We start from the raw sequence: 20,260 nt of genomic DNA, 5'->3' as shown, positions 1-20,260 counted from the left end.
AGATTCTCCATTTCCATCAATGGCACAATCTCCATTAATTTCTACAGCCCATCGACATAAATGTCTATTTCTAAACTTTCCTTATTTCCAACTATTCGTCACAGATCTGAACCTACAATTTCTCAATTTCCCCTTTATCAGCAAAACTAGTCCTCCCTATCGATCAAATTCTCAATTCCAAACAATTTCTGAGAAAGGGCACATTTACAGAGTCTCCAGCTTAACCACAACTTCAAATTCCCCATGTCATTCAATTTCAGCAAACCTAGCTCTTTCTATCCATTCAACTAACAATTTGTAGCAATTGATCAATTCCTGGCAGTTCAGCTATGTGGAGATATTTCTCATTTTTGATATTTGAAAGAACTTCCATTTCCATGAAATTCGCTCCTTGTGGCATCTGCTCCTACCCCGATTGCACAAATTTCTCGATTTCTATCAGTTTCTCTATCTCTGCTTATTTCTTACTGTCCATTTGCATTAATCTCTCGATCTCTCCTCAAACCACATTTCCATCAAATCCTCATTCATCTCAACATGAAATTCCTCAAGTTCTCTCATTATCAGTAGACTTTGTATTCTGAATGTATCAAATTCTTAATTTGCAGCAATATGTCATATTCAGCACATTCCCTGAATCTCTGCATTCAACACAACTTCACTTACTCCATATCCATCAAATTCTGCAACGCTTGCTCTCCGTGCCTTGTGAATGTCACTTTCAAGCAATTGATCAACTTCCTGCATTTTCTCAATCTGCAAATACTTCTCAATATTTGCATGCTCATCCATTTGCATGAAAATTGCTGCATGTAGCTTTTGCGCATTCTCTGAATGTACAAGTTTCTCCATTTCCATCAATCTCACTATCTCCACTAATTTCCATTGCCTGTAGACATAAATGTCTCTATTTCTAATACTCTCTTGATTTCCAGCTGTTCGTCATTGACCTGAAGCTACAAATTCTCAATGACCCCTTATCAGCAAAAGTACTCTTTTTTAATTGTATTCTCAGTTCCCAGCAATTTCTTATACATTCCCATCATTGACTGCAACTTCAATTTCTCAAAATCATTCAATTTCAGCAAACCTAGCTTTGTGTGTCTATCAAACTGTCAATTTTTGGAAATTGATCAAATTCCGGCATTATCGCTAGCTGCAGATACTTCTCATTTCCAATATTTGGAACAACAATCGTTCCCATGAAATTGACTCCTTGTAGCATCTGCTCTTTCAAAGAATGTACATATGTCTTAATTTCCATCAATTTATCTAACACTACTAATTTCTACTGTCCTTTTCGTTGAATCTCTCTATTTCTAATAATATCCACATTTCCGCTTTCATCTCAAACTAAAATTCCTCAAATTCTCTCTTTATCAGCAAAGATAGATCTCTGCATCTATCAAATAGTGAATTTTCAGCAGCATGTTATATTCAGTACATTTCCAGTTTCTCCGCATTCAATGCAACTTCAATTTCGCTATATCCTCCAAATTCGGCAACGCTGGCTCTCTGTGCATCGGGAAATGTCAATATCAAACAATTGGTCAACGTCTTAAATTTTCGCTACCAGCATGTATTTCCGAATCTATATATTTGCACAATCAACCATTTTCCCGAAATTCGCTCTTAACAACATTTGCTCGTTCACAGACAGCACAAGTTTCTCCTTTGTCATCAGTTTCTCCATCTCCACTAATTTCTACTGTCCACCTGCATTAATGCCTCTAATGTTAACAGTCTACACATTTTGAAATGTTCATTGTTCGAATAAGCCTTCAATCACTTCATTTGAATATTTGTCAAGACATCGGTTCCACTATTTCCATCAAGTACTCAGATTCTTGCAATTAATCGAATTCTGCATATTTCCAGCTTCTCAGCATTAACCACACTTTCAATTTCTCCATAACGTTGAATATAAGCAACCGCTGGCTAGTATCAAGCAAAATATCAATTTCTACTCATTGATCAGATTGTAGGATTTTCTCTATTTGCAGATTTTTCTCATTCCCCATGTTTGTATATTCTCCCTTTTGATGGAAATTCACTGCTAATAGCTGTTTCTCATTCTCTGATTGCACAAGATTCTCCATTTCCATCAATGGCACAATCTCCATTAATTTCTACAGCACATCGACATAAATGTCTATTTCTAAACTTTCCTTATTTCCAACTATTCGTCGCAGATCTGAACCTACAATTTCTCAATTTCCCCTTTATCAGCAAAACTAGTCCTCCCTATCGATCAAATTCTCAATTCCATACAATTTCTGAGAAAGAACACATTTACAGAGTCTCCAGCTTAACCACAACTTCAAATACTCCATGTCATTCAATTTCAGCAAACCTAGCTCTTTCTATCCATTAAACTAACAATTTCTAGCAATTGATCAATTCCTGGCAGTTCAGCTATGTGGAGATATTTCTCATTTCTGATATTTGGAAGAACTTCCATTTCCATGAAATTCGCTGCTTGTAGCATCTGCTCCTACCCCGAATGTACAAATTTCTCGATTTCTATCAGTTTCTCTATCTCTGCTTATTTCTTACTGTCCATTTGCATTAATCTCTCGATCTCTCCTCAAACCACATTTCCATCAAATCCTCATTCATCTCAACATGAAATTCCTCAAGTTCTCTCATTATCAGCAGACTTTGTATTCTGAATGTATCAAATTCTTAATTTGCAGCAGTATGTCATATTCAGCACATTCCCTGAATCTCTGCATTCAACACAACTTCACTTACTCCATATCCATCAAATTCTGCAACGCTTGCTCTCCGTGCCTCGTGAAATGTCACTTGCAAGCAATTGATCAACTTCCTGCTTTTTCTCAATCTGCAAATACTTCTCAATATTTGCATGATCTTCCATTTGCATGAAATTTGCTGTATGTAGCTTTTGCGCATTCTCTGAATGTACAAGTTTCTCCATTTCCATCAATCTCACTATCTCCACTAATTTCCATTGCCTATCGACATAAATGTCTCTATTTCTAATACTCTCTTGATTTCCAGCTGTTCGTCATTGACCTGAAGCTACAAATTCTCAATGACCCCTTATCAGCAAAAGTACTCTTTTTTAATTGTATTCTCAGTTCCCAGCAATTTCTTATACATTCCCATGTTTGACTGCATCTTCAATTTCTCAACATCATTCAATTTCAGCAAACCTAGCTTTGTGTGTCTATCAAACTGTCAATTTTTGGCAATTGATCAAATTCCGGCATTATCGCTAGCTGCAGATACTTCTCATTTCCAATATTTGGAAGAACTCTCGTTCCCATGAAATTGACTCCTTGTAGCATGTGCTCTTTCAAAGAATGTACATATGTCTTAATTTCCATCAATTTCTCTAACACTACTAATTTCTACTGTCCTTTTCCTCTAATCTCTCTATTTCTAATAATATCCACATTTCCGCTTTCATCTTAAACTAAAATTCCTCAAATTCTCTCTTTATCAGCAAAGATAGATCTCTGCATCTATCAAATAGTGAATTTTCAACAGCATGTTATATTCAGCACATTTCCAGTTTCTCCGCCTTCAATGCAACTTCAATTTCGCAATATCCTCCAAATTCGGCAACGCTGGCTCTCTGTGCTTCGGGAAATGTCAATATCAAAAAATTGGTCAACGTCTTAAATTTTCAATACCAGCATGTATTTCCGAATCCATATATTTGCACAATCACCCATTTTCCCGAAATTCGCTGTTAGCAACATTTGCTCATTCACAGACTGCACAAGTTTCTCCTTTGTCATCAATTTCTCCATCTCCAATAATTTCTACTGTCCACCTGCATTAATGCCTCTAATGTTAACAGTCTAAACATTTTGAAATGTGCATTGTTCGAATAAGCCTTCAATCACTTCATTTGAATATTTGTCAAGACATCGGTTCCACTATATCCATCAAGTTCTCAGATTCTTGCAATTAATCGAATTCTGCATATTTCCACCTTCTCAGCAATACCCACACCTTCAATTTCTGCATAACGTTGAATATAAGCAAACGCTGGCTAGTATCAAGCAAAATATCAATTTCTACTCATTGATCAGATTGTAGGATTTTCTCTATTTGCAGATTTTTCTCATTCCCCATGTTTGTATAATCTCCCATTTGAAGGAAATTCGCTGCTAATAGCTGTTTCTCATTCTCTGACTGTACAAGATTCTCCATTTCCATCAATGGCACAATCTCCATTAATTTCTACAGCCCATCGACATAAATGTCTATTTCTAAACTTTCCTTATTTCCAACTATTCGTCGCAGATCTGAACCTACAATTTCTCAATTTCCCCTTTATCAGCAAAACTAGTCCTCCCTATCGATCAAATTCTCAATTCCAAACAATTTCTGAGAAAGAGCACATTTACAGAGTCTCCAGCTTAACCACAACTTCAAATTCCCCATATCATTCAATTTCAGCAAACATAGCTCTTTCTATCCATTCAACTAACAGTTTGTAGCAATTGATCAATTCCTGGCAGTTCAGCTATGTGGAGATATTTCTCATTTCTGATATTTGAAATAACTTCCATTTCCATGAAATTCGCTGCTTGTAGCATCTGCTCCTACCCCGAATGTACAAATTTCTCGATTTCTATCAGTTTCTCTATCTCTGCTTATTTCTTACTGTCCATTTGCATTAATCTCTCGATCTCTCCTCAAACCACATTTCCATCAAATCCTCATTCATCTCAACATGAAATTCCTCAAGTTCTCTCATTATCAGCAGACTTTGTATTCTGCATGTGTCGAATTCTTAATTTGCGGCAGTATGTCATATTCAGCACATTTCCTGAATCTCTGCATTCAACACAACTTCACTTACACCATATCCATCAAATTCTGCAACGCTTGCTCGCCGTGCCTCGTGAAATGTCACTTTCAAGCAATTGATCAACTTCCTGCATTTTCTCAATCTGCAAATACTTCTCAATATTTGCATGATCTTCCATTTGCATGAAATTTGCTGTATGTAGCTTTTGCACCTTCTCTGAATGTACAAGTTTCTCCATTTCCATCAATCTCACTATCTCCATTAATTTCCATTGCCTATCGACATAAATGTCTCTATTTCTAATCCTCTCTTGATTTCCAGCTGTTCGTCATTGACCTGAAGCTACAAATTCTCAATGTCCCCTTATCAGCAAAAGTACTCTTTTTCAATTGTATTCTCAGTTCCCAGCAATTTCTTATACATTCCCATCATTGACTGCAACTTCAATTTCTCAAAATCATTCAATTTCAGCAAACCTAGCTTTGTGTGTCTATCAAACTGTCAATTTTTGGCAATTGATCAAATTCCGAATTATCGCTAGCTGCAGATACTTCTCATTTCCAATATTTGGAAGAACTCTCGTTCCCATGAAATTGACTCCTTGTAGCATCTGCTCTTTCAAAGAATGCACATATGTCTTAATTTCCATCAATTTCTCTAACACTACTAATTTCTACTGTCCTTTTCCTCTAATCTCTCTATTTCTAATAATATCCACAATTCCGCTTTCATCTTAAACTAAAATTCCTCAAATTCTCTCTTTATCAGCAAAGATAGATCTCTGCATCTATCAAATAGTGAATTTTCAGCAGCATGTTATATTCAGCACATTTCCAGTTTCTCCGCATTCAATGCAACTTCAATTTCGCTATATCCCCCAAATTCGGCAATTCTCTGATTGTACAAGATTCTCCATTTCCATCAATGGCACAATCTCCATTAATTTCTACAGCCCATCGACATAAATGTCTATTTCTAAACTTTCCTTATTTCCAACTATTCGTCGCAGATCTGAACCTACAATTTCTCAATTTCCCCTTTATCAGCAAAACTAGTCCTCCCTATCGATCAAATTCTCAATTCCAAACAATTTCTGAGAAAGGGCACATTTACAGAGTCTCCAGCTTAACCACAACTTCAAATTCCCCATGTCATTCAATTTCAGCAAACCTAGCTCTTTCTATCCATTCAACTAACAGTTTGTAGCAATTGATCAATTCCTGGCAGTTCAGCTATGTGGAGATATTTCTCATTTCTGATATTTGAAAGAACTTCCATTTCCATGAAATTCGCTCCTTGTGGCATCTGCTCCTACCCCGATTGCACAAATTTCTCGATTTCTATCAGTTTCTCTATCTCTGCTTATTTCTTACTGTCCATTTGCATTAATCTCTCGATCTCTCCTCAAACCACATTTCCATCAAATCCTCATTCATCTCAACATGAAATTCCTCAAGTTCTCTCATTATCAGTAGACTTTTTATTCTGAATGTATCAAATTCTTAATTTGCAGCAATATGTCATATTCAGCACATTCCCTGAATCTCTGCATTCAACACAACTTCACTTACTCCATATCCATCAAATTCTGCAACGCTTGCTCTCCGTGCCTTGTGAAATGTCACTTTCAAGCAATTGATCAACTTCCTGCATTTTCTCAATCTGCAAATACTTCTCAATATTTGCATGCTCATCCATTTGCATGAAAATTGCTGCATGTAGCTTTTGTGCATTCTCTGAATGTACAAGTTTCTCCATTTCCATCAATCTCACTATCTCCACTAATTTCCATTGCCTATCGACATAAATGTCTCTATTTCTAATACTCTCTTGATTTCCAGCTGTTCGTCATTGACCTGAAGCTACAAATTCTCAATGTCCCCTTATCAGCAAAAGTACTCTTTTTCAATTGTATTCTCAGTTCCCAGCAATTTCTTATACATTCCCATCATTGACTGCAAGTTCAATTTCTCAAAAACATTTAATTTCAGCAAACCTAGCTTTGTGTGTCTATCAAACTGTCAATTTTTGGCAATTGATCAAATTCCGGCATTATCGCTAGCTGCAGATACTTCTCATTTCCAATATTTGGAAGAACTCTCGTTCCCATGAAATTGACTCCTTGTAGCATCTGCTCTTTCAAAGAATGTACATATGTCTTAATTTCCATCAATTTCTCTAACACTACTAATTTCTACTGTCCTTTTCGTCGAATCTCTCTATTTCTAATAATATCGACATTTCCGCTTTCATCTCAAACTAAACTTCCTCAAATTCTCTCTTTATCAGCAAAGATAGATCTCTGCATCTAGCAAATAGTGAATTTTCAGCAGCATGTTATATTCAGCACATTTCCAGTTTCTCCGCATTCAATGCAACTTCAATTTCGCTATATCCTCCAAATTCGGCAACGCTGGCTCTCTGTGCTTCGGGAAATGTCAATATCAAACAATTGGTCAACGTCTTAAATTTTCCCTACCAGCATGTATTTCCGAATCCATATATTTGCACAATCAACCATTTTCCCGAAATTCGCTCTTAACAACATTTGCTCGTTCACAGACAGCACAAGTTTCTACTGTCCACCTGCATTAATGCCTCTAATGTTAACGGTCTACACATTTTGAAATGTGCATTGTTCGAATAAGCCTTCATTCACTTCATTTGAATACTTATCAAGACATCGGTTCCACTATATCCATCAAGTACTCAGATTCTTGCAATTAATCGAATTCTGCATATTTCCAGGTTCTCAGCATTGACCACACTTTCAATTTCTCCATAACGTTGAATATAAGCAACCGCTGGCTAGTATCAAGCAAAATATCAATTTCTACTCATTGATCAGATTGTAGGATTTTCTCTCTTTGCAGATTTTTCTCATTCCCCATGTTTGTATAATCTCCCTTTTGATGGAAATTCGCTGCTAATAGCTGTTTCTCATTCTCTGATTGTACAAGATTCTCCATTTCCATCAATGGCACAATCTCCATTAATTTCTACAGCACATCGACATAAATGTCTATTTCTAAACTTTCCTTATTTCCAACTATTCGTCGCAGACCTGAACCTACAAATTCTCAATTTCCCCTTTATCAGCAAAACTAGTCCTCCCTATCGATCAAATTCCCAATTCCAAACAATTTCTGAGAAAGAGCACATTTACAGATTCTCCAGCTTAACCACAACTTCAAATTCCCCATGTCATTCAATTTCAGCAAACCTAGCTCTTTCTATCCATTAAACTAACAATTTATAGCAATTGATCAATTCCTGGCAGTTCAGCTATGTGGAGATATTTCTCATTTCTGATATTTGGAAGAACTTCCATTTCCATGGAATTCGCTGCTTGTAGAATCTGCTCCTACCCCGAATGTACAAATTTTTCGATTTCTATCAGTTACTCTATCTCTGCTTATTTCTTACTGTCCATTTGCATTAATCTCTCGATCTCTCCTCAAACCACATTTCCATCAAATCCTCATTCATCTCAACATGAAATTCCTCAAGTTCTCTCATTATCAGCAAACTTTGTATTCTGCTTGTGTCAAATTCTTAATTTGCAGCAGTATGTCATATTCAGCACATTTCCTGAATCTCTGCATTCAACACAACTTCAATTACTCCACATCCATCAAATTCTGCAACGCTTGCTCTCCGTGCCTCGTGAAATGTCACTTTCAAGCAATTGATCAACTTCCTGCATTTTCTCAATCTGCAAATACTTCTCAATATTTGCATGATCTTCCATTTGCATGAAATTTGCTGCATGTAGCTTTTGCGCATTCTCTGAATGTACAAGTTTCTCCATTTCCATCAATCTCACTATCTCCACTAATTTCCATTCACTATCGACATAAATGTCTCTATTTCTAATCCTCTCTTGATTTCCAGCTGTTCGTCATTGACCTGAAGCTACAAATTCTCAATGACCCCTTATCAGCAAAAGTACTCTTTTTCAATTGTATTCTCAGTTCCCAGCAATTTCTTTAACATTCCCATCTTTGACTGCAACTTCAATTTCTCAAAATCATTCAATTTCAGCAAACCTAGCTTTGTCTGTCTATCAAACTGTCAGTTTTTGGCAACTGAACAATTTCCGGCATTATCGCTAGCTGCAGATACTTCTCATTTCCAATATTTGGAAGGACTCTCGTTCCCATGAAATTGTAGCATCTGCTCTTTCAAAGAATGTACATACGTCTTAATTTCCATCAATTTCTCTAACACTACTAATTTCTACTGTCCTTTTCCTCTAATCTCTCTATTTCTAATAATATCCTCATTTCCGCTTTCATCTCAAACTAAAATTCCTCAAATTCTCTCTTTATCAGCAAAGATAGATCTCTGCATCTATGAAATAGTGAATTTTCAGCAGCATGTTATATTCAGCACATTTCCAGTTTCTCCGCATTCAATGCAACTTCAATTTCGCTATATCCTCCAAATTTGGCAACGCTGGCTCTCTGTGCTTCGGGAAATGTCAATATCAAACAATTGGTCAACGTCTTAAATTTTCGCTACCAGCATGTATTTCCGAATCCATATGTTTGCACAATCACCCATTTTCCCGAAATTCGCTGTTAGCAACATTTGCTCGTTCACAGACAGCACAAGTTTCTCCTTTGTCATCAATTTTTCCATCTCCAATAATTTCTACTGTCCACCTGCATTAATGCCTCTAATGTTAACAGTCTACACATTTTGAAATGTTCATTGTTCGAATAAGCCTTCAATCACTTCATTTGAATATTTGTCAAGACATCGGTTCCACTATATCCATCAAGTTCTCAGATTCTTGCAATTAATCGAATTCTGCATATTTCCACCTTCTCAGCATTAACCACACCTTCAATTTCTGCATAACGTTGAATATAAGCAAACGCTGGCTGGGAGCAAGCAAAATATCAATTTCTACTCATTGATCAGATTGTAGGATTTTCTCTCTTTGCAGATTTTTCTCGTTCCCCATGTTTGTATAATCTCCCATTTGAAGGAAATTCGCTGCTAATAGCTGTTTCTCATTCTCTGATTGTACAAGATTCTCCATTTCCATCAATGGCACAATCTCCATTAATTTCTACAGCCCATCGACATAAATGTCTATTTCTAAACTTTCCTTATTTCCAACTATTCGTCGCAGATCTGAACCTACAATTTCTCAATTTCCCCTTTATCAGCAAAACTAGTCCTCCCTATCGATCAAATTCTCAATTCCAAACAATTTCTGAGAAAGAGCACATTTACAGAGTCTCCAGCTTAACCACAACTTCAAATTCCCCATGTCATTCAATTTCAGCAAACCTAGCTCTTTCTATTCCATTAAACTAACAATTTATAGCAATTGATCAATTCCTGGCAGTTCAGCTATGTGGAGATATTTCTCATTTCTGATATTTGGAAGAACTTCCATTTCCATGAAATTCGCTGCTTGTAGAATCTGCTCCTACCCCGAATGTACAAATTTCTCGATTTTTATCAGTTACTCTATCTCTGCTTATTTCTTACTGTCCATTTGCATTAATCTCTCGATCTCTCCTCAAACCACATTTCCATCAAATCCTCATTCATCTCAACATGAAATTCCTCAAGTTCTCTCATTATCAGCAAGCTTTGTATTCTGCTTGTGTCAAATTCTTAATTTGCAGCAGTATGTCATATTCAGCACATTTCCTGAATCTCTGCATTCAACACAACTTCAATTACTCCACATCCATCAAATTCTGCAACGCTTGCTCTCCGTGCCTCGTGAAATGTCACTTTCAAGCAATTGATCAACTTCCTGCATTTTCTCAAGCTGCAAATACTTCTCAATATTTGCATGATCTTCCATTTGCATGAAATTTGCTGCATGTAGCTTTTGCGCCTTCTCTGAATGTACAAGTTTCTCCATTTCCATCAATCTCACTATCTCGACTAATTTCCATTCCCTATCGACATAAATGTCTCTATTTCTAATCCTCTCTTGATTTCCAGCTGTTCGTCATTGACCTGAAGCTACAAATTCTCAATGACCCCTTATCAGCAAAAGTACTCTTTTTCAATTGTATTCTCAGTTCCCAGCAATTTCTTTAACATTCCCATCTTTGACTGCAACTTCAATTTCTCAAAATCATTCAATTTCAGCAAACCTAGCTTTGTCTGTCTATCAAACTGTCAGTTTTTCGCAACTGAACAATTTCCGGCATTATCGCTAGCTGCAGATATTTCTCATTTCCAATATTTGGAAGGACTCTCGTTCCCATGAAATTGACTCCTTGTAGCATCTGCTCTTTCAAAGAATGTGCATACGTCTTAATTTCCATCAATTTCTCTAACACTACTAATTTCTACTGTCCTTTTCCTCTAATCTCTCTATTTCTAATAATATCCTCATTTCCGCTTTCATCTCAAACTAAAATTCCTCAAATTCTCTCTTTATCAGCAAAGATAGATCTCTGCATCTATGAAATAGTGAATTTTCAGCAGCATGTTATATTCAGCACATTTCCAGTTTCTCCGCATTCAATGCAACTTCAATTTCGCTATATCCTCCAAATTTGGCAACGCTGGCTCTCTGTGCTTCGGGAAATGTCAATATCAAACAATTGGTCAACGTCTTAAATTTTCGCTACCAGCATGTATTTCCGAATCCATATGTTTGCACAATCACCCATTTTCCCGAAATTCGCTGTTAGCAACATTTGCTCGTTCACAGACAGCACAAGTTTCTCCTTTGTCATCAATTTTTCCATCTCCAATAATTTCTAATGTCCACCTGCATTAATGCCTCTAATGTTAACAGTCTACACATTTTGAAATGTTCATTGTTCGAATAAGCCTTCAATCACTTCATTTGAATATTTGTCAAGACATCGGTTCCATTTTATCCATCAAGTTCTCAGATTCTTGCAATTAATCGAATTCTGCATATTTCCACCTTCTCAGCATTAACCACACCTTCAATTTCTGCATAACGTTGAATATAAGCAAACGCTGGCTGGGAGCAAGCAAAATATCAATTTCTACTCATTGATCAGATTGTAGGATTTTCTCTCTTTGCAGATTTTTCTCGTTCCCCATGTTTGTATAATCTCCCATTTGAAGGAAATTCGCTGCTAATAGCTGTTTCTCATTCTCTGATTGTACAAGATTCTCCATTTCCATCAATGGCACAATCTCCATTAATTTCTACAGCCCAACGACATAAATGTCTATTTCTAAACTTTCCTTATTTCCAACTATTGGTCGCAGATCTGAACCTACAATTTCTCAATTTCCCCTTTATCAGCAAAACTAGTCCTCCCTATCGATCAAATTCTCAATTCCAAACAATTTCTGAGAAAGAGCACATTTACAGAGTCTCCAGCTTAACCACAACTTCAAATTCTCCATGTCATTCAATTTCAGCAAATCTAGCTCTTTCTATCCATTAAACTAACAAGTTCTAGCAATTGATCAATTCCTGGCAGTTCAGCTATGTGGAGATATTTCTCATTTCTGATATTTGGAAGAACTTCCATTTCCATGAAATTCGCTCCTTGTAGCATCTGCTCCTACCCCGATTGTACAAATTTCTCGATTTCTATCAGTTTCTCTATCTCTGCTTATTTCTTACTGTCCATTTGCATTCACCTCTCGATCTCTCCTCAAACCACATTTCCATCAAATCCTCATTCATCTCAACATGAAATTCCTCAAGTTCTCTCATTATCAGCAGACTATGTATTCTGAATGTATCAAATTCTTAATTTGCAGCAGTATGTCATATTCAGGACATTCCCTGAATCTCTGCATTCAACACAACTTCACTTACTCCATATCCATCAAATTCTGCAATGCTTGCTCTCCGTGCCTCGTGAAATGTCACTTTCAAGCAATTGATCAACTTCCTGCATTTTCTCAATCTGCAAATACTTCTCAATATTTGCATGATCTTCCATTTGCATGAAATTTGCTGCATGTAGCTTTTGCGCATTCTCTGAATGTACAAGTTTCTCCATTTCCATCAATCCCACTATCTCCATTAATTTCCATTGCCTATCGACATAAATGTCTCTATTTCTAATACTCTCTTGATTTCCAGCTGTTCGTCATTGACCTGAAGCTACAAATTCTCAATGTCCCCTTATCAGCAAAAGTACTCTTTTTCAATTGTATTCTCAGTTCCCAGCAATTTCTTATACATTCCCATCATTGACTGCAACTTCAATTTCTCAAAATCATTCAATTTCAGCAAACCTAGCTTTGTGTATCTATCAAACTGTCAATTTTTGGCAATTGATCAAATTCCGGCATTATCGCTAGCTGCAGATACTTCTCATTTCCAATATTTGGAAGAACTCTCGTTCCCATGAAATTGACTCCTTGTAGCATCTGCTCTTTCAAAGAATGTACATATGTCTTAATTTCCATCAATTTCTCTAACACTACTAATTTCTACTGACCATTTCGTCGAATCTCTCTTTTTCTAATAATATCGACATTTCCACTTTCATCTCAAACTAAAATTCCTCAAATTCTCTCTTTATCAGCAAAGATAGATCTCTGCATCTATCAAAGGGTGAATTTTCAGCAGCATGTTATATTCAGCACATTTCCAGTTTCTCCACATTCAATGCAACTTCAAATTCGCTATATCCTCCAAATTCGGCAACGCTGGCTCTCTGTGCTTCGCGAAATGTCAATATCAAACAATTGGTCAACATCTTAAATTTTCGCTACCAGCATGTATTTCCAAATCCATATATTTGCACAATCAACCATTTTCCCGAAATTCGCTCTTAACAACATTTGCTCGTTCACAGACAGCACAAGTTTCTCCTTTGTCATCAATTTCTCCATCTCCAATAATTTCTACTGTCCACCTGCATTAATGCCTCCAATGTTAACAGTCTACACATTTTGAAATGTTCATTGTTCGAATAAGATTTCAATCACTTCATTTGAATTTTTGTCAAGACATCGGTTCCACTATATCCATCAAATACTCAGATTCTTGCAATTAATCGAATTCTGCATATTTCCAGCTTCTCAGCATTAACCACACTTTCAATTTCTCCATAACGTTGAATATAAGCAAATGCTGGCTAGTATCAAGCAAAATATCAATTTCTACTCATTGATCAGATTGTAGGATTTTCTCTATTTGCAGATTTTTCTCATTCCCCATGTTTGTATAATCTCCCTTTTGAAGGAAATTCGTTGCTAATAGCTGTTTCCCATTCTCTGATTGTACAAGATTCTCCATTTCCATCAATGGCACAATCTCCATTAATTTCTACAGCCCATCGACATAAATGTCTACTTCTAAACTTTCCTTATTTCCAACTATTCGTCGCAGATCTGAACCTACAATTTCTCAATTTCCCCTTTAACAGCAAAACTAGTCCTCCCTATCGATCAAATTCTCAATTCCAAACAATTTCTGAGAAAGAGCACATTTACAGAATCTCCAGCTTAACCACAGCTTCAAATTCCCCATGTCATTCAATTTCAGCAAACCTAGCTCTTTCTATCCATTAAACTAACACTTTGTAACAATTGATCAATTCCTGGCAGGTCAGCTATGTGGAGATATTTCTCATTTCTGATATTTGGAAGAACTTCCATTTCCATGAAATTCGCTGCTTGTAGCATCTGCTCCTACCCCGAATGCACAAATTTCTCGATTTCTATCAGTTTCTCTATCTCTGCTTATTTCTTACTGTCCATTTGCATTAATCTCTCGATCTCTCCTCAAACCACATTTCCATCAAATCCTCATTCATCTCAACATGAAATACCTCAAGTTCTCTCATTATCAGCAGACTTTGTATTCTGAATGTATCAAATTCTTAATTTGCAGCAGGATGTCATATTCAGTACATTCCCTGAATCTCTGCATTCAACACAACGTCACTTACTCCATATCCTGCAAATTCTGCAACGCTTGCTCTCCGTGCCTCGTGAAATGTCACTTTCAAGCAATTGATCAACTTCCTGCATTTTCTCAATCTGCAAATACTTCTCAATATTTGCATGCTCATCCATTTGCATGAAATTTGCTGCATGTAGCTTTTGCGCATTCTCTGAATGTACAAGTTTCTCCATTTCCATCAATCTCACTATCTCCACTAATTTCCATTGCCTATCGACATAAATGTCTCTATTTCTAATACTCTCTTGTTTTCCAGCTGTTCGTCATTGACCTGAAGCTACAAATTCTCAATGTCCCCTTATCAGCAAAAGTACTCTTTTTCAACTGTATTCTCAGTTCCCAGCAATTTCTTATACATTCTCATCATTGACTGCAACTTCAATTTCTCAAAATCATTCAATTTCAGCTAACCTAGCTTTGTGTGTCTATCAAACTGTCAATTTTTGGCAATTGATCAAATTCTGGCATTATCGCTAGCTGCAGATACTTCTCATTTCCAATATTTCGAAGAACTCTCGTTCCCATGAAATTGACTCCTTGTAGCATCTGCTCTTTCAAAGAATGTACATACGTCTTAATTTCCATCAATTTCTCTAACACTACTAATTTCTACTGTCCTTTTCCTCTAATCTCTCTATTTCTAATAATATCCACATTTCCGCTTTCATCTCAAACTAAAATTCCTCAAATTCTCTCTTTATCAGCAAAGATAGATCTCTGCATCTATCAAATAGTGAATTTTCAGCAGCATGTTATATTCAGCACATTTCCAGTTTCTCCGCATTCAATGCAACTTCAATTTCGCCATATCCTCCAAATTCGGCAACGCTGGCTCTCTGTGCTTCGGGAAATGTCAATATCAAATAATTGGTCAACGTCTTAAATTTTCCCTACCAGCATGTATTTCCGAATCCATATGTTTGCACAATCACCCATTTTCCCGAAATTCGCTCTTAGCAACATTTGCTCGTTCACATACAGCACAAGTTTCTCCATTGTCATCAATTTCTCCATCTCCAATAATTTCTACTGTCCACCTGCATTAATGCCTCTAATGTTAACAGTCTACACATTTTGAAATGTTCATTGTTCGAATAAGACTTCAATCACTTCATTTGAATATTTGTCAAGACATCGGTTCCTCTATATCCATCAAGTACTCAGTTTCTTGCAATTAATCGAATTCTGCATATTTCCAGCTTCTCAGCATTAACCACACCTTCAATTTCTCCATAACGTTGAATATAAGCAAACGCTGGCTAGTATCAAGCAAAATATCAATTTCTACTCATTGATCAGATTGTAGGATTTTCTCTATTTGCAGATTTTTCTCATTCCCCATGTTTGTATAATCTCCCATTTGAAGGAAATTCGCTGCTAATAGCTGTTTCTCATTCTCTGATTGTACAAGATTCTCCATTTCCATCAATGGCACAATCTCCATTAATTTCTACAGCCCATCGACATAAATGTCTATTTCTAAACTTTCCTTATTTCCAACTATTCGTCGCAGATCTGAACCTACAATTTCTCAATTTCCCCTTTATCAGCAAAACTAGTCCTCCCTATCGATCAAATTCTCAATTCCAAACAATTTCTGAGAAAGAGCACATTTGCAGATTCTCCAGCTTAACCACAACTTCAAATTCCCCATGTCATTCAATTTCAGCAAACCTAGCTCTTTCTATCCATTAAACTAACAATTTCAAGCAATTGATCAATTCCTGGCAGTTCAGCTATGTGGAGATATTTCTCATTTCTGATATTTGGAAGAACTTCCATTTCCATGAAATTCGCTGCTTGAAGCATCTGCTCCTACCCCGAATGTACAAATTTCTCGATTTCTATCAGTTTCTCTATCTCTGCTTATTTCTTACTGTCCATTTGCATTAATCTCTCGATCTCACCACAAACCACATTTCCATCAAATCCTCATTCATCTCAGCATGAAATTCCTCATGTTCTCTCATTATCATCAAACTTTACACTCTGCATGTGTCAAATACTTAATTTGCAGCAGTATGTCATATTCAGCACATTTCCTGAATCTCTGCATTCAACACAACTTCAATTACTCCATATCCATCAAATTCTGCAACGCTTGCTCTCCGTGCCTCGTGAAATGTCACTTTCAAGCAATTGATCAACTTCCTGCATTTTCGCAATCTGCAAATACCTCTCAATATTTGCATGCTCATCCATTTGCATGAAATTTGCTGCATGTAGCTTTTGCGCCTTCTCGGAATGTACAAGTTTCTCCATTTCCATCAATCTCACTATCTCCACTAATTTCCACTGCCTATCGACATAAATGTCTCTATTTCAAATACTCTCTTGATTTCCAGCTGTTCGTCATTGACCTGAAGCTACAAATTCTCAATGTCCCCTTATCGGTAAAAGTACTGTTTTTCAATTGTATTCTCAGTTCCCAGCAATTTCTTATACAATCCCATCATTGACTGCAACTTCAATATCTCAAAATCATTCAATTTCAGCAATTTCTGTGTCTATCAAACTGTCAAATTTTGGCAATTGATCAAATTCCGGCACTATCGCCAGCTGCAGATACTTCTCATTTCCAATATTTGGAAGAATTCTCGTTCCCATGAAATTGACTCCTTGTAGCATCTGCTCTTTCAAAGAATGTACATACGTCTTCAATTCCATCAATTTCTCTAACACTACAAATTTCTACTGTCCTTTTCCTCTAATCTCTCTATTTCTAATAATATCCACATTTCCGCTTTCATCTCAAACTAAAATTCCTCAAATTCTCTCTTTATCAGCAAAGATAGATCTCTGCATCTATCAAATATTGAATTTGCAGCAGCTTGTTATATTCAGCACATTTCCAGTTTCTCCGCATTCAATGCAACTTCAATTTCGCCATATCCTCCAAATTCGGCAACGCTGGATCTCTGTGCTTCGGGAAATGTCAATATCAAACAATTGGTCAACGTCTTAAATTTTCCCTACCAGCATGTATTTCCGAATCCATATATTTGCACAATCACCCATTTTCCTGAAATTCGCTCTTAGCAACATTTGCTCGTTCACAGACAGCACAAGTTTCTCCTTTGTCATCAATTTCTCCATCTCCAATAATTTCGACTGTCCACCTGCATTAATGCCTCTAATGTTAACAGTCTACACATTTTGAAATGATCATTGTTCGAATAAGCCTTCAATCACTTCATTTGAATATTTGTCAAGATATCGGTTCCTCTATATCCATCAAGTACTCAGTTTCTTGCAATTAATCGAATTCTGCATATTTCCAGCTTCTCAGCATTAACCACAGCTTCAATTTCTCCATAACGTTGAATATAAACAAACGCTGGCTAGTATCAAGCAAAATATCAATTTCTACTCATTGATCAGATTGTAGGATTTTCTCCATTTGAAGATTTTTCTCATTCCCCATGATTGTATAATCTTCCATTTAAAGGAAATTCGCAGCTAATAGCTGTTTCTCATTCTCTGATTGTACAAGATTCTCCATTTAAATCAATGGCACAATCTCCATTAATTTCTACAGCCCATCGACATAAATGTCTATTTCTAAACTTTCCTTATTTCCAAATATTCGTCGTAGATCTGAACCTACAATTTCTCAATTTCCCCATTATCAGCAAAACTAGTCCTCCCTATCAATCAAATTCACAATTCCAAACAATTTCTGAGAAAGAGCCCATTTGCAGATTCTCCAGCTTAACCACAACTTCAAATTCCCCATGTCATTCAATTTCAGCAAACCTAGCTCTTTCTAACCATTAAACTAACAATTTCTAGCAATTGATCAATTCCTGGCAGTTCAGCTATGTGGAGATATTTCTCATTTCTGATATTTGGAAGAAATTCCATTTCCATGAAATTCGCTGCTTGTAGCATCTGCTCGTACCCCGAATGTACAAATTTCTCGATTTCTATCAGTCTCTCTATCTCTGCTTATTTCTTACTGTCCATTTGCATTAATCTCTCGATCTCTCCTCAAACCACATTTCCATCAAATCCTCATTCATCTCAGCATGAAATTCCTCAAGTTCTCTCATTATCAGCAAACTTTGTACTCTGCATGGGTCAAATTCTTAATTTGCAGCAGTATGTCATATTCAGCACATTTCCTGAATCTCTGCATTTAACACAACTTCAATTACTCCATATCCATCAAATTCTGCAACGCTTCCTCTCCGTGCCTCGTGAAATGTCACTTTCAAGCAATTGATCAACTTCCTGCATTTTCTCAATCTGCAAATACTTCTCAATATTTGCATGCTTATCCATTTGCATGAAATTTGCTGCATGTAGCTTTTGCGCCTTCTCTGAATGTACAAGTTTCTCCATTTCCATCAGTCTCACTATCTCCACTAATTTCCATTGCCTATCGACATAAATGTCTCTCTTTCTAATACTCTCTTGATTTCCAGCTGTTCGTCATTGAACTGAAGCTACAAATTCTCAATGTCTCCTTATCAGCAAAAGTACTCTTTTTCAATTGTATTCTCAGTTCCCAGGAATTTCTTATACATTCCCATCATTGACTGCAACTTCAATTTCTCAAAATCATTCAATTTCAGCAATTTCTGTGTCTATCAAACTGTCAATTTTTGGCAATTGATCAAATTCCGGCATTATCGCTAGCTGCAGATACTTCTCATTTCCAATATTTGGAAGAACTCTCGTTCCCATGAAATTGACTCCTTGCAGCATCTGCTCTTTCAAAGAATGTACATACGTCTTCATTTCCATCAATTTCTCTAACACTACTAATTTCTACTGTACTTTACCTCTAATCTCTCTATTTCTAATACTATCCACATTTCCGCTTTCATCTCAAACTAAAATTCCTCAAATTCTCTCTTTATCAGCAAAGATAGATCTCTGCATCTATCAAATAGTGAATTTTCAGCAGCATGTTATATTCAGCACATTTCCAGTTTCTCCTCATTCAATGCAACTTCAATTGCGCCATATCCTCCAAATTCGGCAACGCTGGCTCTCTGTGATTCGGGAAATGTCAATATCAATCAATTGGTCAACGTCTTAAATTTTCCCTACCAGCATGTATTTCCGAATCCATATATTTGCACAATCACCCATTTTCCCGAAATTCGCTCTTAGCAACATTTGCTCGTTCAGACAGCACAAGTTTCTCTTTGTCATCAATTTCTCCATCTCCAATAATTTCTACTGTCCACCTGCATTAATGCCTCTAAAGTTAACAGTCTACACATTTTGAAATGTTCATTGTTCGAATAAGCCTTCAATCACTTCATTTGAATATTTGTCAAGACATCGGTTCCTCTATATCCATCAAGTACTCAGTTTCTTGCAATTAATCGAATTCTGCATATTTCCAGCTTCTCAGCATTAACCACACCTTCAATTTCTCCATAACGTTGAATATAAGCAAACGCTGGCTAGTATCAAGCAAAATATCAATTTCTACTCATTGATCAGATTGTAGGATTTTCTCTATTTGCAGATTTTTCTCATTCCCCATGTTTGTATAATCTCCCATTTGAAGGACATTCGCTGCTAATAGCTGTTTCTCATTCTCTGATTGAACA

Source organism: Carcharodon carcharias, chromosome 8 (assembly GCF_017639515.1).
Source record: "Carcharodon carcharias isolate sCarCar2 chromosome 8, sCarCar2.pri, whole genome shotgun sequence".
Classification (NCBI taxonomy): domain Eukaryota; kingdom Metazoa; phylum Chordata; class Chondrichthyes; order Lamniformes; family Lamnidae; genus Carcharodon; species Carcharodon carcharias.
The sequence above is the reverse complement of the archived record's forward strand: the minus strand, read 5'-3'. Positions refer to the sequence as shown.